This window comes from Rhinolophus ferrumequinum, chromosome 20, assembly GCF_004115265.2.
Source record: "Rhinolophus ferrumequinum isolate MPI-CBG mRhiFer1 chromosome 20, mRhiFer1_v1.p, whole genome shotgun sequence".
Classification (NCBI taxonomy): Eukaryota; Metazoa; Chordata; class Mammalia; order Chiroptera; family Rhinolophidae; genus Rhinolophus; species Rhinolophus ferrumequinum.
In genome coordinates this window covers 57,518,299-57,543,430 of record NC_046303.1, presented here as the reverse complement: position 1 = coordinate 57,543,430, position 25,132 = coordinate 57,518,299, and the positions used below count along the sequence as shown (strand labels likewise).

General features: G+C 40.5%; 1 protein-coding gene across 8 annotated transcripts in view; it reads left to right on the top strand.

The window, feature by feature from the left end:
- The first annotated feature begins 452 nt into the window (after positions 1–452).
- LOC117012360 (cytochrome c oxidase assembly factor 1 homolog) overlaps positions 453–25,132 on the top strand; it is a 46,846-nt gene continuing 22,166 nt past the window's right edge. The window contains exon 1 of one of the 8 annotated variants that reach the window (XM_033088566.1): positions 453–531. The gene's annotated coding sequence lies outside the window, so the exon portion shown is untranslated. Of the gene's footprint in view, positions 555–635; positions 811–25,132 lie in introns of those variants that run through there. The other 7 variants (XM_033088559.1, XM_033088562.1, XM_033088565.1 and 4 more) reach the window with 7 other exon arrangements.

Below are 25,132 nucleotides of genomic sequence, written 5' to 3'. Positions count from 1 at the left end.
CTGCATTCCCTGGAGCACCATAGGCAGTTAATACGTAAACATTTGGTAAATAAAATAAAATTTAGTATTGCTAAATTTTCAGCCGAAAGGAACAAGATGGACTTCAGTGCCATAGTGGATATCAGAGGGTTCGTGATTTCACTTCCTCCGGGATTTGCCAACGGCGAGGTCCCTGGGAGGGGCAATATAAGCCAGTGGTTTAAACGTCCTAAGCGGGCCCTGCTGCACCAAACCCATGATGTGGGCTACCAGGTTCCAGAAAACAAACAACGGAGATTTGACCAGAGGAATCCCTTCCGGCGCGCGTCCCAGCGTCTAGGAAGTTGAAGCCCGGTTGCCAAGGCGATCTCAACCTGGGATCAGCCTCCCAGTCACGGCGAATCCACTTTGGGCAAGCCGTGTCCGCGCCCTACGCTCTAGCCTCCGGAGGAGGAGACGCCGGAAGTCTCCACTGCTCTTCCGGGGCGGGCCCGCCCGCGGCCTTTTCCCGCCCACTCCCCACTTCCAGCAGGGATCTTCGCGCGTGCTGTGGTCTGTACGGCTCTCGCTGACGGGTTAGATTTCCCTGGGAGGAAGAGTCTGGGGATCTCCTACGCTCAGCAAGTTTGTTCAAGCGTTCCGGGTGGCTGCGTTTGCGTGAGAGTGTGCTGCTGCCAGGGAAGGCCCTCAAGGGTCGCCTCGGGGACGTTCGCGCCGCCACCGGGTGTGGCGCACCCTCCCTCGGCGGTGTGGTCGGTGCCTAGGCGGCCGCGGTGGGCTCCGCGCCTTGGGATTCTACTAGATGCTTTTACAACCCGGAGTTCTGAGGTTGTGTGTAGCTAACCTTGGCTTGTCCTGCAGTCCCTGCTAAGCGGTCCCAAGAGCACATTTGTGAAGCCGTTCTTCTGGGGGTCCTCTAGAAGAGGTGGAATTGGGCACTTTGTTGTTTGTCCTGTTACGTCACTCGGAGAACGACGCTGCCCAGATGATTGTAGAAGTTTCTGGTGCAGTGGTCATAATAATTTTGTCCAGAGCACACTTGAGCTCCTTATAGGGATGACTGTAGAAGTGATTTTCAGCGGCGCAGACGGTACCTGTGTGTGAGCGCGCGCGCCTTGTTATTTTAAAAATTTAAACATTTTAAAAATCTAAGAAGGTTCTTAAATTTTGATTCTTGCTACGCCTTATATCTTCTGCTAACTCTTACCCATTCTCACCTGAGCTGTATTGCTCTACTTCAAGGTATTCTATTGGTCTACTTCACCTTCAGATAGAAGTAGTAACTCTACTTAAACTTTTTTAAAAAAAATTAAAGGTTATGGGGGTGACAATTATTAGTAGTTACATAGATATCAGGTGTACAATTCTGTAACACATTATTTGTATCTCACATTGTGTGTTCACTGCCCAGAGTCAGTTCTCTTTCCATCACCATACATTAGACCCCTTTACATTCTTCTGGAGCCCTGCTGCCCGCTTACCCCTTACCCCCTGGTAACCCCAAAACTATTGTCTATGTCTATGAATTTTTGTTGTTTCAGTTGTCTGTCTTGTTCTTTTCTTGTTTTCGATTTATATACGACATACCAGTGAAATCATGTGGTTCTCTACTATTTCTGTCTGACTTATTTCACTTAGCATTATAATATCAAGATCCATCCATGTTGTCCCAAATGGTCCTATTTCATCTTTTCTTACCACCGAATAGTATTCCATTGTGTATATATACCACAACTTCTTTATCCATTCACCTATCGAAGGATATTTTGGTTGTTTCCATGTCTTGGCCACCTTACGTAAAGCTGCAATGAACATTGGAGCACACGTGTCTTTATGGATAAATGTTTTCAGATTTTTTGGGTAGATACCCAGGAGAGGGATTGCTGGGTCATATGGTAATTCTATTCTTAACTTTTTGAGGAACCTCCACACTGCCTTCCATAGCTGCTGCACCAGTCTGCATTCCCACCAACAGTGTATGAGGGTTCCTTTTTCTCCACAGCCTCTCCAACACTTTTTACTATTTGTCTTGTTAATGATAGCTATTTTGACTGGGGTGAGGTGATATCTCATTGTGGTTTTTATTTGCATTTCTCTGATGATTAGTGATGTTGAGCATTTTTTGATATGTCTATTTGCCATTTGTATGTCCTCTTTGGAGAAATGTCTCTTCAGGTCCTCTGCCCATTTTTCAATTGGGATGTTTGTTTTTTTGTTGTTGAGTTTCATGAGTTCCTTTTATAATTTTGCACATTTGCCCCTTATCGGAGGCACTGTTTGCAAAAACTTCTCCCATTCAGTTTGTTGCCTCTTTATTTTCTCAATGGTTTCTTTTGCTGTGCAGAAACTTTTAAGTTTGATATACACGTTCATTTATTTTAGTTTTTACTTCCTTTGCCTTTGGAGTCAAATTCATAAAATGCTCTTTGAACCCAAGGTCCATAAGTTTAGTACCTATGTTTTCTTCTATGCAGTTTGTTGTATCAGTTCTTATGCTTAAGTCTTTGATCCATTTTGAATTAATTTTGGTACATGGTGACAGATAGTAGTCCAGTCTCATTCTTTTGCACGTGGCTATCCAATTCTGCCAGCAGCATTTATTGAACAGGCTGTCTTTTCTCCATTGTATGTTTTTTGCTGCTTTGTCAAAAATTATCTGTCAGTATTTGTGGGGGTTTATTTCTGGGTTCTCAGTTCTATTCCATTGGTCTATGTGTCTGTTCTTCTGCCAATATCATGCTGTTTTGATTATTGTTGCCCTGTAGTACAAGCAAAAGTCAGGGAGTATGATACCTCCAGCATTGTTTTTTTTTTCTCTTAGGATTGCTTTAGCTATTTGGGGTCTTTTGTGGTTCCAAACAAATCTGATGATTTTTTGTTCTATTTCTTAAAAAATGCGATTGGGATTTTGACCGGGATTGCATTAAATCTGTATATTGCTTTGGGTAATATGGCCATTTTAACTATGTTGATTCTTCCAATTCATGAGCGCGGATGTTTTTCCATTTCTTTGTGTCTTCTTCAATTTCTTTTAAATATGTCTTATAGTGTTCAATATATAGATCTTTCACATCCTTGGTTAAGTTTATTCCTAGGTATTTTATTCTTTTTGCTGCAATTGCAAAAGGAATTGCTTTTTTTTTATTTCTTTTTTTGAGATTTTATTGTTAGTATATAGAAATGCAATGGACTTTTGTACGTTGATTTTGTAGCCAGCAACTTTACTGTATTCATTTGTTTCTAATAGTTTTTTGGTGGAGTCTTTAGGGTTTTTATATATATAGCATCATGTCATCTGCAAAGAGTGACAGTTTAACTTCTTTCTTCCCAATTCGGATGCCTTTTATTTCTTTCTCTTGCCTGATTGCTCTGGCGAGGACTTCCCACACTATGTTGAAAAGCAGAGGTGATAGGGGACAGCCCGATCGTGTTCCTGAACATAAAGTAATGGCTTCAGATTTTCACTGTTAATTATATTAGCTGAGGGTTTGTCATACATGGCCTTTATAATGTTAAGGTGTTTTCCTTCTATACCTATTTTATTAAGTGTTTTAATCATAAATGGATGTTGTATCTTCTCAAACGCTTTTTCTGCATCAATTGATATAATTGCATGATTTTTGTCCTTTATTTTGTTTATGTGATTTATCACATTGGTGGATTTGCATATGATGAACCATCCTTGTACCCCTGGGATGAACACCACTTGGTTATGATGAATAATTTTTTAATGTAGTGTTGCATTCGATTTGCTAGAATTTTGTTTAGGATTTTTGCATCTGTATTCATCAGAGATATGGGTCTGTAGTTTTCTTTTTTTGTGTTGTCCTTACCAGGTTTTGGTACCAGGGTAATGTTGGCTTCATAAAATGAGTTAGGGAGTAGTGTCTCTTCTTCAGTTTTTCTGGAAGAGTTTGAGCAGGACAGGTATCAGATCCTTTTGAAGGTTTGGTTGAATTTGCTAGTGAAGCCATCTGGTCCCGGACTTTTGCTTTTGGGAAGACTGAAAAGCAATGACTGATTCAATTTCCTTACTGGTGATCAGTCTATTTAGATTTTCCAGTTCTTCATGATTCAGCCTAAGAAAGCTATATGTTTCTAAGAACTTGTCCATTTCTTTTAGGTTATTGAATTTGGTGGCATATAGTCCTTCATAGTATTCTTGGATGATCCTTTGTATTTCTGTGGCATCCATGATAACCCCCCCCTTTCATTTCTGATTTTGTTTATTACTCTTTTTTTATCTTAGTAGGTCTAGCCAAGGGTTTGTCAATTTTACTAATCTTTTCAAAAAACCAGCTCTTTGTCTCATTAATTTTTTCTGTTGTCTTTTTGTTCTGTATTTCATTTAGTTCTGCTCTGATTCTTACTATTTTCTTTCTTCTGCTGACCTTGGGTTTTATTTGTTCCTCTTTTTCTAGTTGTTTAAGGTGTAACTTGAGGTTATTTATCTGGTATTTTTCTTGTTTCTTGAGACAGGCCTGTAATGATTTAAATTTCCCTCTTAAAACTGCTTTCACTGCATCCCCCAAATTTTGGTAAGATGTATTTTCATTCTCATTTATTTCTATGTATCTTTAGATCTCTCCTCTAATTTCTTCTTTGACCCGGTCGTTCTTTAAAAGTATGTTGTTTAATCTCCATGTATTTGTGGTTTTTCCTGCTTTCTTTTTGCAGTTGATATCCAATTTCAAAGCCTTGTGATCAGAGAATATGCTTGGTATGATTTCAATCTTCTTAACTTTGCTGAGGTTAGTTTTATGTCCCAATATATGGTCTATCTTTGAGAATGTTCCACGTACACTAGAAAAAAATGTATAGTCTGATGTTGTAGGATGAAGTGATGTATAAATGTCAATTATGTTCATTTCATCTAATGTGTCATTTAGAGCTGCTATATTTATTTTCTGTTTGGATGATCTATGCATAGCTATCAATGATTTATTTAGGTGGCCTACTATAATTGTGCTTTAGTCAATTTCTCCCTTTAGTTCTGTTAGTACTTGCTTTGTAAATTTCGGTACTCCTTGAATAGCGGCATAAATATTGATGACTGTTATGTCTTCTTGTTGTTTTGACCCCTTCACCATTATGAAATGTCCATCTTTGTCTCTTGTTACCTTTTTTATCCTGAAGTCTGTTTCATCTCATATTAGTATGGCTATACCTGATTTTCTCTGGATTCCATTTGCTTGGAGTGTCAATTTCCACCCTTTCACGTTGAGTCTATATTTGTCCTTGTAGCTGAGATGTGTCTCTTAGAGGCAGCATATGGTTGAGTTTAGTTTTTTGATCTAGTCTGCTACTCTGTGCCTTTTTACTAGTGAATTCAGTCCTTTTACATTTAGGGTGATTATTGATAGGTGAGGATTTCCTATCATTCTATCTTTAGTTTTCTGGTGAGATTGTGTTTGCATTGTTTCTTTGCCTTTTTGTTGTTGTCTATTATTTCTGTGTGGTGGAATTCTATGATTTTTTCCTCTGTTTCTTCTTTTACTACGTCCTATATTTCCGTTCTGGAGTTTTTTTGAATAGTTGCCATTAAGTTTATGTAAAAGACAGTTTGATATTTAGAATATTCCATTTTCTTCAGCGTGCTTACTTTCTCATTCCTATATTCCGGTTCAGGCCTTTACTCTCCCCATTTTATGTTTTGGTTGCCACAAATTATCCCTATGGATAGTGGTCTAATAGCCTCCTTTAGTATTTCTTGTTGTGCAGGTCGTGTGTTAGAAAATTCCCTCAGCTTCTGGATGTCTGTAAAGGTATTCCTCCTTCATATCTAAAGTATATCTTTGCTGGATATATTATTCTTGGCTCATAATATCTCTCTTTCAATAGTTCAAATATTTAGTTCCACTCCCTCCTGGCTTGTAGAGTTTCTGCTGAAAACTCTGATGATAATCTAATGGGCCTTCCTTTGTAGGTTATCGTCTTCTTTTCCCTGGCTGCCTTGAGGATTCTTTCTTTGTCGTTGATTTTTGACATCTTCAATACAATGTGCATTGGAGAAGGCCTGTTGGGGTTGAGGTAATTAGGTGTTCTATTTGCTTCTTGGATTCAAGGATCCAGTTCTGTCCACAAGTTTGGGAAGTTCACATCTACTATTTGTTTGAATATATTCTGTTCCCTTCTCCCTTTGTTCTCCTTTGGTATGCCCATTATTCTTATATTGCTCTTTCTGATGGAGTCAGAAAGTTCTTGTAGGGTTCTTTCATTTCTTTTAAGTCTCAAGTCTCTTTCTGCTTCCATCTGTGTAATTTCCAGGTTTCTATCTTCAACATCACTGATTCTTTCCTCCATCTTGTCAACTCTACTACCTAAGTTGGCTATTTCATTCTTCATTTCTTTTATTGAGTTCTTAATCTCCAGATATTCTATTTGGTTTCTTTTAAAATTTCAATCTCTTTGGTAAAATGTTTATTCTTTGATTGTGTTTCTGAGTTCATTAAACTGCCTGTCTGTGATTTCTTGCATCTTGTCGAGTTTTTTTAGAACTTGAAAAAACTTTTTCAGATTTCAGAATCTTGAATTCTCTGTCATTTAAGTCACATATTTCCATGTCTTTAAGTTCATTTTCTGGAGACTTTTCATTTTCTTCCGGAGATGTCTTGTTGCCTTGGTTATTCATGGCCATTAATGCTTTATTATTTCTCTTGCTAGACATCCACAAGAGTGGGTTCTGGAATAGGTTGATAGGAAGATATCTTTCTTTTGTTTTCCAGTAGGTGTTGGTAGAATGTTTTATTTTCTCTCCGACTGTAGCTTTTTATTCTCTTTCACACTGTAGTGTTATGTTTCTCTGCACTATTCTGGCTTCTCACACAATGGGGGGATTCCATGTAAGGCTGGCTTCTCCTCTGTGAACAGTTCACCTGGGTCATAGGGCGCCACCTCCATGTGGGAATGTGGAGAGCTTTTTAAGTTCCAAAGCTTTTCCTGCACCAGATTCAGAGCCTGTGTGCTCAGCAGCTCTGTTTACTCCTGCAGGGATCCGCCCAGATAGGCGGGGACAGGGGCGGCGTGGGTTGTGAGAGGTGGCCCAGAGCAATGGTAGCAACCACCACCACAGACAGTCCTCCTTCCACAGCTCCCTCCTCTTTGCTGGAACTAGTTGGGCTGCGAGTCCATGTCTGCAGACCACAGTTCTCAGAACTGCAAATATTCTGTTCTTTTGATCTGACACTGCTACTGTTCCGCTTCTAGCTCCGGGAGGGCAGGGAGGGGGCAGCTTGGTTCAGTGCCTAAGGCTTCCGTTCTCTGCTCGGCAGTGAGGGCTTAAACCACTGTTTTCAGCCTTCTTCCCTCAGTCTTTGCTCCGAGGTCTCTGCCGTGAGTGTTGGGTTCAGCTGTGTTATATGCTGTCCCCTCAGCTCTGTGGGCCATAAGCGGAGCCCTAGTAGTCCAAGTTCTTCCCTCTCGCACAGCTGCGGTAGTTCCGGGATGCAGCGAGCTCGGAGCACTGAGCTAGGTCTGTGTCCTGGGCCCGCGCGGCTCTGTCTCCGCACTTCTCCCTTCCCTCCTCTCCCGCTCGCGCAATTCGCCCACCTTTATGTGATTTTAGTAGTGAGCCTTTTAGTCTTGCCTGTCTGCTGTTCAGGAAGTCTTTTATGGAGTTATAGTTGTTCAGTTTGTTGTAAATTCCAGGGGAGATTTCCACAGGCTCACCTCACGCTGCCATTTTTATGACATCACTCTACTTAAACTTTGCACATTTAAAACCCACTCTGTGTTACTCTTCTGCTCAAAATCTTACTGGCCTTCCCATTGATTCAGGATAATGCAAATTCTTTATCCTGGCTTAAGACCTTTGAAGGTCTTGATTCTTGTATGCTTTCATGGAAAACATACATACACACTGTATATTCCCTCCATGCCAACCTGCAGTAATTTCATCATTTTGGATATGACAGTTTTATAATGGTTTACCCGTGTTTTTAAATTTAGTTTTCTATTTGATCAGAATTTGTTAAATACCTAATATTGCCAAGCACTGTTTTAGGAGCTGGGGGTATAATGGGACAAAATACAATGTATGGTCCTCCAAAAAAATAAGCTTATTTGAGATATAGTTGACATACCATAGAATTAACCAACTAAACATGTATGTTGATATTTAGTACAGTCACAAAGTCATATAGCCATCACCACTGTTAATCTAAAAATAAATGGCCTTTCAAAGTGAGAGGCAACAAACCTTTATTTGCAATCAAAGGACAGGTATTCCTGAAGCATTGATTCAGGTAGAAGCCCAAATAATTCTCCAATTAGGAGATAAAAACAAGGGGTATTTATGAGAAAGGGAAAGAGAACAATAACATTAATGAAAAAACGGCATTTCTATTGGTGCAGGTAAGTTAACATAGTGATGCTAATTCTAAACAATGTTTTTAATTTTCAGTACAGTAGTCATAATACCTGCTTTCTTGTTATCTTTGCAAATAGTTTTTTGGGGCTCAGTTGCTTTTGGCCCACTCCAAAGATTATTTTGCCCTGTTTTAACATTCTAAGCTTTGAGACATAAAATGTGCAAGGCAGTTCTTCTGGGATGGCAGCTCTGGCCGCATTTTAACTTGCTCACCATTTTATGTTCCCATCAGCAGTGTATGAAGGTTCTGATTTCTCCACATCTTCACCAATAAATGTCATCATTATCTTTTTTTTTTTTTTTTAATCCTAGCCATCTTAGTGGGTGTGAAGTGTCTCACTGTGGTTTTGGTTTGCATTTTCCTGATGGCTAGTGATGCGGAATATCTTTTCATGTGCTTATTGACCATTTGTGTATCTTTTTTTTTTTTTTTAAATTTATTGGGGTGACAATTGTTAGTAAAATTACATAGATTTCAGGTGTGCAATTCTGTATCACATCATCTATAAATTACATTGTGTGTTCACCACCCAGAGTCAGTTCTCCTTCCATCACCATATATTTGATCCCCCTTACCCTCATCTCCCAACCCCCGACCCCCTTACCCTCTGGTAACCACTAAATTACGTTCCCCAGATTAATTTTCAAATCCCGTGGCAATCCTGTGGTCACCGACTGCCCTCCAATCCCCTCACCCTCCCCCCCACTCCACCCCCCCGCCCATCTAGCAACGCTCAGTTTTTCCTCTTTGTCTCCAAAACTGTTTCTGATTAGTTCATTCACTTATTCTTTTCTTTAGATTCCGCAAATAAGTGAGATCATATGGTACTTACCTTTCTCTGTCTGACTTATTTCACTTAACATAATGTTCTCTAGGTCCATCCATGTTGTTGCAAATGGTAAGATTTCTTTCTTCTTTATGGCTGCGTAATACTCCATTGTATAAATGTACCACAGTTTCTTAATCCAGTCATCTACCGATGGGCATTTTGGTTGTTTCCATGTCTTAGCTATTGTGTATAGTGCTGCAATAAACATAGGAGTGCATAAAGATTTTTGAATTGGAGTTTTGGATTTCCCCGGATAGATACCTAGGAGTGGAATTACTGGATCATAGGGTAGTTCCATTTTCAGATTTTTGAGATACCTCCATACTGTTTTCCATAGTGGCTGCACCAATCTGCAATCCCACCAACAGTGCACAAGCGTTCTCTTTTCTCCACATCCGCGCCAGCACTTGTTGTTTGTTGATTTATTGATGATAGCCATTTTGACTGGAGTGAGGTGGTATCTCATTGTGATTTTTATTTGCATTTCTCTGATGGTTAGTGAGGTTGAGCATTTCTTCATATGTCTGTTTGCCATCTGTATGTCCTTTTTAGAAAAATGTCTCTTCAAGTCCTCTGCCCATTTTTTAATTGGGTCGTTTGTTTTTTTGGAGTTGAGTTGAGTGAGTTTTTCATAGATTTGTGATATTAATCCCTTATCAGATATATCATTGGCAAATATCTTTTCCCATTCAGTAGGATCCCTTTTTGTTTTATTGATGGTTTCCTTTGCTGTGAAAAAACTTTTTAGTTTGATATAATACCACATGTTTATTTTTTCTCTTACTTCCCTCCAGCGAGGGTATATATCAGTAAAAATCTTACTCCGGGTAATGTCTGAGAAGTTTCTTCCTATATTTTCTTCTAGGTATTTTATGGTTTCAGATCTTACATTTAAGTCTTTAAGCCATTTTGAATTTATTTTTGTATATGGTGTAAGGAGGTGGTCCAGCTTCATTTTTTTGCATGTGTCTGTCCAGGTTTCCCAGCACCATTTATCGAATAGACTGTCTTTACTCCATCGTACATTCTTGCTTCCATTGTCGTAGATTAAACGGCCATATAGGCGTGGATTTATTTCTGGACTCTCTATTCTGTTCCATTGATCTATGTGTCTGTTTTTATGCCAGTACCATGCTGTTTTGATTACTGTAGCCTTGTAGTATAATTTGAAGTCAGGTATTGTTATACCTCCCACTTTGTTCTTATTTCTCAAGATTGCCTTTGCTATTCGGGGTCTTTTATGGTCCCATATAAATTTTAGGATTATATGTTCTATTTCTGTGAAAAACGACGTTGGTAGTTTGATAGGAATTGCGTTGAATATGTATATTGCCTTAGGCTGTATGGACATTTTAACTATATTAATTCTTCCTATCCATGAACATGATATGTGTTTCCATCTATTTATATCTTCCTTCATTCCTTTCTTCAGTGTCTTATAATTTTCTGAGTACACATCTTTTACTTCTTTGGTTAAATTTATTCCCAGGTATTTTATAGTCTTTGGAGCGATTGTAAATGGGATTGTTTTCTTAATTTCTTCTTCTGATGTTTTGTTATTGGTATATGCAAATGCAACTGATTTCTGAATATTAATTTTGTATCCTGCTACTTTACTAAATTCATCTATTAGCTCTAATAGCTTCTTGGTGGAGTCTTTAGGGTTCTCTATATATAGTATTCATATCATCTGCATACAATGATAATTTTACTTCCTCCTTACCAATTTGGATGCCTTTTATTTCTTTTTCTTGTCTGATTGCTGTGGCTAGAACTTCCAGCACTATGTTGAATAGAAGCGGAGATAGTGGGCAACCTTGCCTTGTTCCTGATCTTAGGGGGAATGCTTTTAGCTTTTCCCCATTGAGTATGATGTTAGCTGTGGGTTTGTCATATATGGCCTTTATTATGTTCAGATATGATCCCTCTATTTCCACTTTCTTAAGGGTTTTTATCATAAATGGCTGTTGGATTTTATCAAATGCTTTTTCTGCATCTATTGATATGATCATGTGATTTTTATTTTTCATTTTGTTAATGTGGTGTATCACATTAATTGATTTGCGGATGTTGAACCACCCTTGCATACCAGGGATGAATCACACTTGATCATGGTGTATGATCTTTTTAATGTATTGCTGAATTCTGTTCGCTAATATTTTGTTGAGGATTTTTGCATCTATGTTCATTAGAGATATCGGCCTGTAGTTTTCTTTTTTTGTGGTGTCTTTGTCTGATTTTGGGATCAGGGTGATAGTGGCTTTGTAAAAAGTGTTTTGGAATCTTCATTCCTTCTGGATGTTTTGGAAGAGCTTGAGGAGAATAGGTGATAATTCTTTTTTGAACGTTTTGTAAAATTCACCTGTAAAGCCATCTGGTCCAGGGCTTTTGTTTGTTGGGAGACTGTTGATTACTGATTCAAGTTCCGTGGTGGTAATCAGTATATTCAGGTTTTCTGTTTCTTCTTGAGTTAGCCTTGGAAGGTTGTACGCCTCTAGAAAATTGTCCATTTCTTCCAGATTGTCAATTTTGTTGGCATATAGTTGCTCATAGTAACTTCTTAAAACTTTTTGTATTTCTGCAGTGTCCGTTGTCACTTCTCCTTTTTCATTTCTGATTTTATTAATTTGGGTCCTCTCTCTCTTTTTTTTAATGAGTCTGGCTAAAGGTTTGTCGATTTTGTTTATGTTCTCTAAGAACTAACTCTTGGATTCATTCATCTTTTGTATTGTTTTTCTGGTTTCTATTTCATTTATTTCTGCTCTGATCTTTATTATCTCCTTCCTTGTGCTCCCTTTGGGCTTATTTTGCTGTTCTTTTTCCAAATCCCTTAGTGTGAAGATAAACTGTTGATTAGTGATGTTTCTTGTTTCTTTAGGTAGGCCTGCAATGCTATGAATTTCCCTCTTAGGACTGCTTTCGCGGCATCCCATAGATGTTGGGTCGTCGTGTTTTCATTTTCGTTTTTCTCGAGATATCTTTTGATTTCTTCCTTGATCTCCTGCTTGACCCATTCATTATTTAGTAATAAGTTATTCAGCCTCCATGAATTGGTGTGTCTTCCAGTTTTTTTCCTGTAGTTCATTTCTAATTTCATAGCATTGTGATCAGAGAAGACAATTGGTATGATTTCAATTTTCTTAAATTTATCAAGACTTGTTTTGTGGCCTAACATGTGGTCTATCTTGGAAAATGTTCCATGTGCGCTTGAGAAAAATGTGTATTTTGCAGCATTGGGGTGAAATATTCTGAAAATATCGATTAAATCCAAGTGGTCCAATGTATCATTTACGGCTGTTGTTTCCATATTGATTTCTGTCTGGAAGACCTGTCCCTTGTTGTCAGAGGTGTGTTGAAGTCCCCTACTATGATAGTGTTACTGTTGATTTCTGTCTTTATGTCAGTCAGTACCTGTTTTATATATTTAGGTGCTCCTATGTTGGGTGCATAGACGTTTACTAGCATTATGTCCTCTTGTCGGATCGATCCCTTTATTATTATATAGTGCCCATCTTGATCTTTTAGTATGTTCTTCATTTTAAAGTCTATTTTGTCAGATATAAGTATTGCAACTCCAGCTTTTTTCTCGTTTCCATTTGCATGAAATGTCTTACTCCAACCCTTCACTTTCAGCCTGTGTGTGTCTTTTGTTCTGAGGTGAGTCTCTTGTATACAGCATATACAAGGGTCTTGCTTTCTTATCCAGTCAGCCACCCTGTGTCTCTTGATTGGAGCATTTAATCCATTTACATTTAAAGTGATTATTGATAGGTACATAGTTATTGCCATTTTTAAATTTGTAGTTAGGTTGTTTTGATCTTTCTTCTATTTACAGAAGTCCTTTTAGTATTTCTTGCAATGCTGGCTTGGTGGTAATAAATTCCTTTAGCTTAATATTTTTTTGGAAAGCTCTTTATCTCTCCATCAACTTTAAATGATAGCCTTGCTGGATAAAGCAATCTAGGTTGTAGGCGTTTGTTTTCCATCACTTTGAGTATCTCCTGCCACTCCCTCCAGGCCTTCAATGTTTCTGTAGAAAAATCATTTGATAGTCTTATGGGGGTTCCCTTGTGTTTAACCCTCTGTCTTTCTCTTACTGCTTTTAGGATTCTCTCTTTGTCTTTAAGCTTTGCCATTTTAACTATAATGTGTCTTGGTGTGGACCTGTTTGGGTTTATCCTGGTTGGAACTCTCTGCACTTCCTGGGCTTGTATGTTGGTTTCCTTCATCAGGTTGGGGAAGTTTTCAGACATTATTACTTCAAATATATTCTCAATCCCTTGCTTCCTCTCTTCACCTTGTGGTATTCCTATGATGCGCATGTTGTGCGCTTGATGTTATCCCAGAGGTCTCTTAAACCATGTTCATTGTTTTTTATTCTTTTTTCTTTTTTGTTGTTCCGTTTGGGTGAACTCTGCTACCTTGTCTTCTAAGTCGCTGATTCGATCCTCTGCTTCATCTAACCTGCTGGTAATTCCTTCAAGTGAGTTCTTAATTTCGGTAATTGTGTTCTTTAGTTCTAACTGGTTGTTCGTTATGATTTCTACATCCTTCTTTATGTCTTCTCTAAGCTCGTTCGTTATGATTTCTACAGCCTTCTTTATGTCTTCTCTAAGCTCCTTAAACATTCTTATCACCAGTGTTCTGAACTCTGTCTCTGAAAGGTTGGTTATGTCTGCTTCATTTGGTTCCAGTTGTGGAGGCTTCTTCTGTTCTTTTATTTGGGACGTGTATCTTTGTTTCCCCATTCTGGCTGACTCTCTGTGTTTTTTTTGATGTATTAGGTAGATCCCCTAGAGTTCTTAGTTCTTGCTAGGTTATCTTATGTAGTATGTGTCCTTTATATTTGACTCGCACCACGTCGTCCTCCTGTGCATGTGCTCCAAAGGTGACTCTTGTGTTGTGCACACTGTCCCGTTCAAGAAGATCTTTAATTGCTTTTTGCTTGTGAGTAGGTAGGGTTAACTCCTAGGCTGACTAGTTGTGAGACTTGGCTCTGCCCCCCGCAGGGCGCTCTGCTGCGTGAGGGTGGACCTCCCAAATGTGGTTTGGCCTCTATGGGCTCCAGTGCCTGCAGAGAACCCCCTCTGGGTGTGTGACCTGCAGGTCAAACCCGGCAGCACTCCGGTTTGGTCTGGAGTTGGCCCCTGGATGTGCTGAATCCCGTGCCTCTCAAGCTGGGCCCCGGCAGGGCAGTTTCAGAACAAAGCAAATCACCAAGCACAACAGCAACAACAAGAGCAAAGAAAAAAATATCAAATACTTTCACATGCAAAAACACCCGATAACCCCCACTGGACACAGGCAAAGATATCAAAGATATAAAGACAAAGAAAAACAAAACAAAACAAAGCAAAACAAAAAGCAGCGACAGTCTCGGCCTAAGCCCACCAAGCAATGTCCAGGTTGTCCTCTGCTGTACCAAAGAGCCCCCTGCTTATTGCGCAGGCAGAGCCGGTCACCTGGTGCCCAGAGTGACTTTGGGACTGCAGACTTAAATGCGTGGGCCTGAGGGGTCTGGATGATAGTTTTTACAAAGTCAGTGCAGTTTCTGCCCTTGTCTGCACATATGCACACTGAGAGTAGCCCCACCAGCCCCGTGTCCAGTACTCTTGAGTCTTAGGGCACTTCTTCAGTGTGTGTGTGTATGGGGGGGTGCGGGCGGGAGATTTCTGAGCTGCTGAAAGCCCAGAGCTGCGCCTGCCTCACTGCTGATCCCTGGGAGTGTCTCTGTAGTTGCCCTTGCCCCGCCCTAGGCAGGCCACAAAGGGTGGGGGCTGGGGATGGAGGGGTCTTTTCTCTCCCAGCCCAGCCGCACGTCACCCTCTTCCCGCAGGCCAGAAAAGGTGGTGGCTCGGGGTGGAGGAGTCTCTTCTCTCCTAGCCCAGCCAAAATCACACACTTCCCAGTCTCCCTGGGTCAGGGCTGCCTGTCAGGTTTCCCAGAGCCTGAGCACTACGACTTCTCTGTAATCTGACACTACTCCTCAGTTCAGGTGCCAGTTTAAGTCTCTGGAAGGGCGGGGTAGGATTGGAAGAGAGGGGCGGGGGAGGGTCCCAGGCATGGAGTCTGTGTTCTTTGTCCGCCCCAGGGCCCACTGGCCGCCCTCCTGGCTGGAGAAATCAGCGTGGGACGCAGGGAAAGAGCCCACCTCCTGGTCTCTGTGCTCTCCGTTCCACCCTGGGATCCCGTGTGTGCCCGGAACTGCGGGTGCCACCGCGGTTTTCGGTTTTCGCCGCCGCCAGCTGAGACTCCGCTGCGGACTGGGATTTCCCCGCCGCTGCAGGCTGGGCGTTTTCACTCCGCTCCCTTCCTTCCTTCCCCTGCTCGCCCAATTAGCGCACCTTTAAGTAATCCTGAGCTTCAAGTAATCCACGAGTCTCTTAGCTGTTCTGTGTGATGAGCAAAGAGTTCTTTGATGGGTTATAGGTCTTGTTTGTAATAAGATCCGGAGGAGAGCTCAGAAAGTGCGCCCTGCTGCCGCCATTCCTATGACGTCTCCCTCTCTCTCATATCTTAAGCTCAGACTATATGTTACCAGTTGTTCCTATTGTCAATTTGTTGCGTTTCATGTCTCCATCTTCTAATGTATTGCTTCTAATGTGCCTTTGGAGAGTTTTGAGGATTTCAAACTACAGCAAGGTGTTTTCAGGGTCCATCATTTCAAATTTAGCTGCAGGTCTCTTTCCCAAAGTTGTGGGAGTGATTGTGTGGCACATGGCACCTCCAGAGAGAACGCTTGCATTCCACGTCCTCGATGTGACAGTTCTGGTGGTCTGACGTCCTAAAATCCAGGTTCCAGCAGGACTGCATTCCTTCTGGAGGCCAGGTGACAGAGGAGAGAACCTTTTCCCAGTTCTGTGTATCTTCTTTGGAGAAATGTCTGTTCATATCCTTTGTCCATTTTTTAATAAGGTTATTTATCTTTTCATCATTGAGTTGTAAGAGTTCTTTCAACTTCTAGATACTTATGTGTACTTTAACTTCTGTATATATTCTAGATACAAGTCTCTTATCAGATATATGACAGTCTTATACATAGATTATGCTGTTGTTCCTTTAAATGAAAAGCACATGAGATTAATATTTACTCTCCCTGGAGACCATGTTATAGGTCTGTGGGGAGTAATTCAGAGAGTAAGTTGACCAACAACTACAATGTGTGGAAGAAGGCCCAGGGAAAAATGCTGTGAAGAATGTGTGAGCAGCATTTTGAGATATGAAAAATGAAGCAGGGGAAAACAGTTTACATAATTTGTCCATTCCTTATTGAGTTTTGTTTCTTCCTCTATTGATTTGTAAGAGTTCTTTGTGTAGAGATGTTAACTCATTGACTGTTACGATGTGGCAGGTATTTTCAGCCTGTTTGCCTAGTAAATTTGTTTTATATCTTTTACTATACTGATGTTTTACTTTTTTTTTTTTTGTAGTCACGAGTGTCAGTTTTTTCATTCAAAGGGCTTCTGGGTGGTAGTTTGGGATACTGCTGTTAAATTATATGAGTTAGAGAAACTGACGTAGTAGTTCCCTGGTTAGTGTGACATTTGAGTTCCTGGTACTATATTTAAGTTTATAGTGTTCATTATTTCAGACACTGGTGCCTCCTTAACTCCCTACCTTGAAAAATATGCTATAATCTGTTTCAGCTTTGTTGGTTCATTTAATTTTCTATTTCTAACAGACTTCTTGAAGTTATCCCCTTATTTTTTTAATTCATGTTTAATATACTGCATTAGATTTGTGAAAGCCATATTGGACAGTTGGTCATCAAATAGTGGTATTTATTTCACGCTAGCAGACGTTTATTTGAAGGTTTAATGTGTGCAGAGCTTGAATGTAACTGTGCTGGTTCTATATTGATTGGAACAGGCTGGGAGCAGTAGTTTTATAAAACCCTGTTAACATTATCTTGGTATTTGTTTTTCTCATTTCATGGGTTTAAAAGTATTGGTAATTCAAGTACTTTTAAGGTCTCTGAACATTTTGAGAAACTGAGGGAATCTATATTACCATAGTTCTTTAGAAAAATTTGCATCTCTTTATTTTTCATACAATGTTTCAGGTTTCATTATCTCTCTGTGGCGTGATTTGTTAGGAGCTTGCTTCACTGTTTGTTTCCATTGTGGTCAAATATGCATAACATGAAGTTTAGCATTTTAACCACTTTTAAGTGTACAATTCAGTGACATTAAGTACATTCACGATGTTGTGCAGCTATCCCCACCATTCTCTCCAGAACTTTAATCTTCCCAAACTAAAACTCTGTACCCATTAAATAATAACTCCCCACCCTCTTCAACCCCTAGCAACCACCACTCTAGTTTTTGTCTCTATGAGTTTGATTATTCTAGGTGTCGTATAAAAATGGAATCGTACAATATTTGTCCTTTTGTGTATGGTTTATTTTACTTAGCATAATGTATTTAAGGTTTATTCATGTTGTGGCATATTGCAGGATAGCCTTCCTTTTTAAGGCTGAATAATATTTCATTGTATGTCACAGTTTTTCATTCATTAGTTGGTAGACATTTGGGGTGTTTCCATCTTTTGGCAATTGTGAATGGTGCTGCTGTGTACATTGGTACACAGAAAACTGTTTGAATACTTTTGGATATATACCCAGAAGTGAAATTGCTGGATCAGTGTCATTCTGTTTAATTTTTTAAGGAACTGTCCATATGTTTCAGTATTTTTGTCATTCACATGAAATAAGAGATTTTAAAGAACTATGTAATTTAGGCATGTATTAGCACATTTACCTAAAAGTAAAAATTCTAAGAACCATTCTATTTGAAGCGATGGAGATGTTTTTGTATTGGGACTTGGAGATCTTTGAGTTTTAAAATTATTAGAATTCAGACTAAATAAAGAGTATACCTGAATAGCTTCCCAAATCCTAAACTTCTTTACAATCCAAGCTCTTGGGGAGTTGTGTTTGTTTGTTTTTTCTTAATTCTGTCTATGTTGTCACTCTTTTTGGGTAAATTACCCATCATGGCAAACTCCAAAACAGCTGATTTTGCAAATTTGTGTAGTTCCAAAGGTCTAGATTGTTCTGTTACCATGCTCACTTACTCTGGTGTGCTGTGAATACTGCTGCTTCTGACAGGCAAGTTTAGCTCCCCCAGTGCGAAGATATCCGTGTCATTAATTAATGAAGAATCGGAAATTACCAACATTCTTCTTCTTTTTTTATTAGTGTACCATTATTTTTTTCAACTATTTCCCTGTTGTTTGAACTGTAAGTTGTTGTGGACGCTGGGATCCCTCTCAGTGACTGTGGTCTCCCTGTGATTAATAGGGAAATGTAGAAAAACAGACAACAGTATGGCGCAGTCAAACTTTAGAAAATTAACATCTTCTATTGCACACCAGACTCTCCCTACTCCCTTCCTCCTCAAATTGCAACATCTGTATAAACTCCTTATTTAATATTCCCTTATCATGGTTACAGTACATAGACCATAGTACACAGTAAGCGTATTATCAGTAGAGGTGGAAAGAACAAGTGTGTTAGTGAAACTTTTGCTCAGTTTGGGTCCATTCGTCACCTGGGCTCTCACTTGGTCATCTATGGCACTTATAGCATTTGGCATCTACAAACATACTGGAAAGGTCCCCAGATGAATTTGGATGCTGCAAACTCTTGGAACTTTAACATAACTTAGATTTATATGCAACTTGCCCAGCATCCAGCAAATACCAAGAGTACACAGATGCTAAGTACCCAGTTCGGCCTGTTTATGCTTCAGATTTTTGAGAAAGGCAAAACACAATCAAATAAAAATGACTTTTGTAAGACTACTTTTTATATTACCAGGACCAAAGATAAATATTGATTCCTAGTTTTTGGTAGTAGAGTATTACCTTTCATCAGACCTATGTTAAGGGCAACATGATTAGCTTCTAGTGTACAACAGTGGCCTTCAGAAACACTTCCAGGTCCATATTTAAATATTTCAGCATGCTTATATCAGACTAGGACCTTTCTAATTTTGTTTGGGCCTTAGGCCTTTGGGCAAAAAGTGACAAAACTATTGAATTTGTGTGAACACTTTTGCATTCTAACGTTTTATGACTTTTCCCTCTTTCTATAAATATATGACACTTTTTATCCTCTTATTCTGTATCTTTTTAAAAGAATTATCATACAGTAAAATTAACTCTTTTGCCTTTTGGTTTACAGTTCTGTGAATTTTAACACATGCATAGATTTCTGTAACCACCACTGTAATCAGGATACACCTCATCTAAAATAAAAAACTTTCATGCTGTCTTTTCACGGTCACACATTTCCTTCACCCAAGTAACACAAACCAAAAAGTAAATATCATTTTGTGCTTATGGTTATGGAAATCAGTGCAGTTGGATTCATGTTTGTTCTGTTTACTAATGGTTTTATCCAAGCGTGATGCACTAGAAAGGACAAAATCAACATAATCCCTTTCATTTCCTTTCAGAAACTCAAACTTTCTCAAAAACTTGATTAGGAATAAAAAAACTTTTTCAAGTGATGTTTTCCAACAGGTGGCAGTATTGTGCTATAATAGGACATATTAATAAAGATTGTGATGCTTCTTGTCAGCTGGAAAATAACTGCTTTAAGTTTTCACTTCAGAAAAACAGGACAGTCAATTAAGAATTAACCTTTAACTCTTGAATTTATTTTCTTGGATACATTCCAAAATCTATCTTGTAGTGTTTCTAACAAAAGAAGCTGTGGATAAAATACCCCTAATACTTATGTATTTCTTTTCAAATGGTTTTAAATGTTTTTAGAGTTATGAGTTAACTCTTTACTTAAGGTTAACCTTTGTGGCAAGAATAACTCCAGTGTTAAGGATGAATCTGTGAGACTTCAGATATTTTATATTCCAGCCTTTTCTATCCCATGTAGGAACCCCATCTATAACATCTCTCATTATTTGTGGCATTCATTTCTTCAGCAAATGCAGAAAAAAGATGCAGATTTTGACTGTCGGCATCCTGAGTTTGAAGGTTTTCTGGAGCTGTTCAGTGGGAAATGAGGAAGTGGAGCTTTTGAGACATTCACACTTAGATAACTCATAAGTTTTCAAACCTAGCACACCCAAAAAGGGGTTCCCTTTTTCCTTAGACTTCTAGCAACTTACATCTGGCAGTATATTCTTCCCTGGGGACTGGAACCACCATTTACTCAGATGCATGCAAGATGTCTGGGACCATCTTTAAGACCTCTCAACATTCTCTATATTCTACCTCTCAGGAAGAGTTTCTCAAATGTCATTTCATCTCTCCCTCTATCATCCTAGTCCAAACTACCATTATCTCTCACCTGGATACTGTTTCCCAGTTGATCAGCCAAAAAGTGTTAGTACCTCTACTTTATTGTTCATACAAAAGCTATTTTAAAAATAAAAATCTGACCATGTATTGACACGGTCACGATGTTGAAACTGATACCATTACACTTAGAATAAACCTGAAATATTTAACTTAACCCATCACATTCCTCCCTCCCCCCAACCCTGTGACATGGCCTCTCTGCTTTCTGCTGAAGCCTTATATCATGCCACTTTTCCCTTCTTCACTGTGCTCGATCCTATCTGGTGTCCTCTTTTTTCTTTGATTGCAGGAGCTGAGGAGAATAGATGCAGGAAGACCTGTTTTTAAGCCAACATATGTTTTAGGTAAGGAAAAGATGCTTAGTAATATACTAAAGTTTGTGGCTCCTAAGAACATTTTCATAGCAATTAAGAACTAATCACTTTATCACTTTTCAATTCTTCAAAACGTCTACAGATAAATGCACTTCTGAGTGCAGTCTATGTAGAAAAAGTTATATTCCAACTGAGAAAACGAAATTTAGGACCAGGTAGTCATTACCTGTAATATTCCTTTATATTTGATAGCTTTTACTTAGTGTGCCTAAAATGACTTTTTTTGTAATTTTATCCTTCTAGCAATTTAATTATGCATTATCTTTGTTTTTAATGTGTGTTGGCCTTACCTCAGAAACCAAGTGGATTACACATCTATGCAGCAACGCTACAAAGTGATAGTTGTGCAGCCTGTTCTTGAGTTTCTTGTTTCCTACGGCAGTTCATTCCTTTGTGCAATAGTTGTGTCAGCTAAGAAATTCTTGTACCAAAATCTCTTACATGCAGTTTTCTCATACTGTTTCTAGTTTTCCTTGGAGGCATAGAGAACAAGCCTAACTTCTCCTCCCTCATTAGCCCTTTAACTATTGAAGTAGCTGTTGTAGCTCCAGGAATGTTCTTTTTGATAAACATCTTCAGCTTCTTCAACTCTTCCTAGTTGTGTTGATTACTCTGGGCCCTTTCTACTGATTATCCTTTAGTTCAGTGTTTGAAAGTTTGGTTTGGGAACCACGGGCATCTGAATTACTTAAAATACTTGCCATACCAATTCCTGTGGGATTAAGATGGTAGATTGCCTCTTCTAATTTGCTCCCTATTGAGACCCCAGTAAAGCTACAGTAAAAACCCAGAAAGACAAGAACATCAGAGAAGGAGACAATAGCGATACAATTTAGAAAATTGTCTAGCCCCAGAACGAGTGGAAATTAACTTCATTGCCCTATACTCATGGCCATCCTAAACTGGCAGAAGGAAAAACTGAAACCAATCATATTTACCTTGTATATCCTCAGGAAGGGCAAACACTGGCAATGCTAGGTGTCATGCAGGATGCCATGCGGGGTCTCAGCTCCCGCTCCCCACCTAAGAACACAGGACATGGTGAGGCCAAAAAGGAACACCCACGGAGCCATAGATAGGGGAGTCATACCACTATATTCTCGCTGGCGGCCGGGCGAGACACAGGGAGCAAACATCCACCAGGACCCCAACAAGGGGTCTTCCTGTACCGCAGTCTCTCTGGCGGCCGGGGCGAGACGCACAAAGGATCCACACAATCCACAATCTGCCGTTTGCTTTTCTGCCTGCCAACCAGCCAACCAACTAACACAGTCACGGCAGTTACATCAGCAGACAATTGGCCAACCAGCTATAGCCAATGGCCAATCACCACCCGAGCCACGCGAGGCCGAGAGCCTGGAAACTGTTCTCTGGGACTCTGTCCCCACACTAGGTATCTCTGAAAATTGGGACACAGGGAGATAAAATGAGGAAGATTGGGTGAATATTGCTGAGAAGTAGTAACTCTCCTAGTCAATGCTGTTCACCTGGGGACAAATTCTGGAGATTCAAAGCAGATAATCTCTGGATAAAGTAGCATTTCCATATGGGAAGGCATTTCTTACATTTTTCGGGAAATTTGTATGTTTATTTGAATCCCAAATCCTGAGGAAAGTCATTAAAAAGTAAAAACAACAACAACAACAAAAAAGCAACAGAAAAAAAGAAGCTTTTCCTGAGAATTAAAACTCAACAATCAGTATCTTTGGATACTATTTGCTCTAAGAGCTCCACTGACATCCAGTGGAGAGCAAGAGCAAGCCATGGGGACACAGTGAGTACAAAGTAAAGGTGTACATTTCTGGGAACTGAAATTGAAGCATCTCAGGAAATCATGATCTAAGTAGGCAAACTTAAGTGCAGCTGTTGGTATTTTAAAGATAGGTGTTTATGTATTCCCTGCTGTTAACAGTGAATTATTATTATAAATAAAATAAGCGTTAAAAAAATTTACATGCATAGTATATTTCATATAGTTCCTATGAGTAGTGTTCTAAGATGTAAGTTTGGGAGTAAAATAAATCTGTAAATTGGTAATTACAACGTGTTATTCTTTTGTAGTACTGTTAACTTTGCTATGAGATCTCAATTTATGTATGTAAATACTACCCTGTAATGTTTGCTGGTGTTTTCAAGTTCAGAATATTCATCATTATAGACTACAGTTTTTCATAAATATTTACAGAGGAACTGCAAAGAGAAGAAGGTATGAATGTTTTTATGGAATATTCCCACATGAAATGAGAATTTAATCTAAAATCTGAATTAGTAAAAGCAATATTGATTTCAAAGGCAAAACCGAAATCAGAGCAAGCAGTCAAAATAGATTATCATTAAGAAAAGTAAAGGAGTTTATGTGAAGCAACATGTAATCTAACTGTGGGGACAGTCCCAGAGAGCAGTTTCCAGGCTCTCGGCCTCACGTGGAAAGGTGCTGGCTCAGGTAGTAAATGGCCGTCAGCTGTGGTTAATTGGCCATCAGCTGTAACTAGTGAGCCAATTAGCCCCTGATAAAACTGCCGCGGCTGCGCTCGTTGGGGAGTCGAGTCGTGGTTGGTTGGCGGGCAGAGAAGCAGAGAGCAGGTTGCGGATCGTGTGGATCCAGCCTCCAGTGAAACTATAGTGGTATGACTCCCCTACCTATGGCTCCATGGGTGTTCCTTTTTGGCCTTGCCATATCCTGCGTTCTTATGTGGGGAGCGGGACTAGAGGCCCCACAGGCTGCCTTGCATGACACCCTGCATGACAAATGGTGCAGCGAGCAGGGTATGGTGCTGGCCAAAACCTACTGAAGCATGGTGGAACGGCTTGTGCATGTGAAAGCTCAGCTTCAGGAGGCCCATGAGGAGCGACACTGGGAACGGGAATTGCGGTCTGCCTGGGAGACTCAAGCCTCCAGATGGCACACCACCCTCTTTGCCATGGAAGGCATTGCCTTCATTTTGGTGATCTGCTGAGGCCTTAGGCTCCGAGGGTTGTGGACATCTTACACGGAGGCCTCCACCCACTCGGACGCCTGGCACGGTGAGCAAGATTCCGACCAGATAGGAATGGAGTCTGACTCTGGGCAGGAGGACTGGTGGCCCCCACACAGTGTGTGGTGCCCGGTGGCCACTGTTCTCAGGAGTTGGACCCCCAAGGAGGGGTGGGAGGACATGGATGGCTCTCCGGCCAGCGTGGAGAGGGCCCTGCAGGCTCTGGCTGAGCGGTTGCTGGAGGAGGCGAAGGCTACAGCCGGCCGTGTGGGCTGGCTGTTCCTCACGGCCTTGAGTCTCAACACGGAAAATGCGCTTCATGAAATGGCCCAGGTGCCGGACCAGGTGTCCCTGTTGGAAGGGCTGGAAGCTCGGGTCTGCCTGTTTGAAGAGAGGCCCCACAGTGGAGACTCTGAGGCAGAGGCAGAGGAAGTGAGGGGAGACAATGTAGCTCCCAACCCCCCAGCCCGGCCAATCTTGAAGCAAAGGGTAAAATGTGAGCAACCTTTGGGCCCCGGGGGCGTTGCTGCTGGCAACCCAGCTGTGACTGTGTTCACAACCTGCACCCCTTACACTCCCACTGAGTTGCAGGAGCTGGGGAGGCGGTACAGACAGCGCCCTGGAGAGCCAGTCTCGGCTTGGCTACTACGTTTATGGGATGATGGGGCAGACAGCATTCACTGCTCCCCAGGCGAGACGGAAGTTAGCCTTCGTGACAGTGCATCTGTCCGTGCGACAAAGGTTACAGAACTGCCATAGGTTGGCCCAAGATCAGGGCAACCACACTGTAATGGAGTGGCTCACTGCTGCGGTACGCACAGTATGGGGACAGGCTGGCGAGCTGCCAGACACTGTGAGTCAATGGCAGTCATATACGGAACTTACGCAGATCATCCGTGAAATGGGTATGAGACATGCTGTTTTTAACCTTAACATGCAGGGGCCGGATGACGAGCTATTCACAGCTAGCATGAGAGATCTGGCTTTGGATACTGCACCTGCGAGTGCTTTGGGATCCTTGGTTGCCATTCTTATGCCCTATGTGGGGCAGCGGATCCGTGAAGTTACAACTGCCATGGCCACCCTAGGGGATGTTGAAAACCAGAGGCAAAGGAAGTTAAGACAGGAGTTGCGAGCAGTGGAGACCTGGAAGCCCAAATCAAAAGTAAAGGGGCGAGTCACGGGCCTCAGAGTAACACGCTCACAGATGTGGTGTGATCCCATAGCAGCAGGGGTCGATCAGGAAAAAATAGACCGACAACCCAATGGACTCTTGTTGGA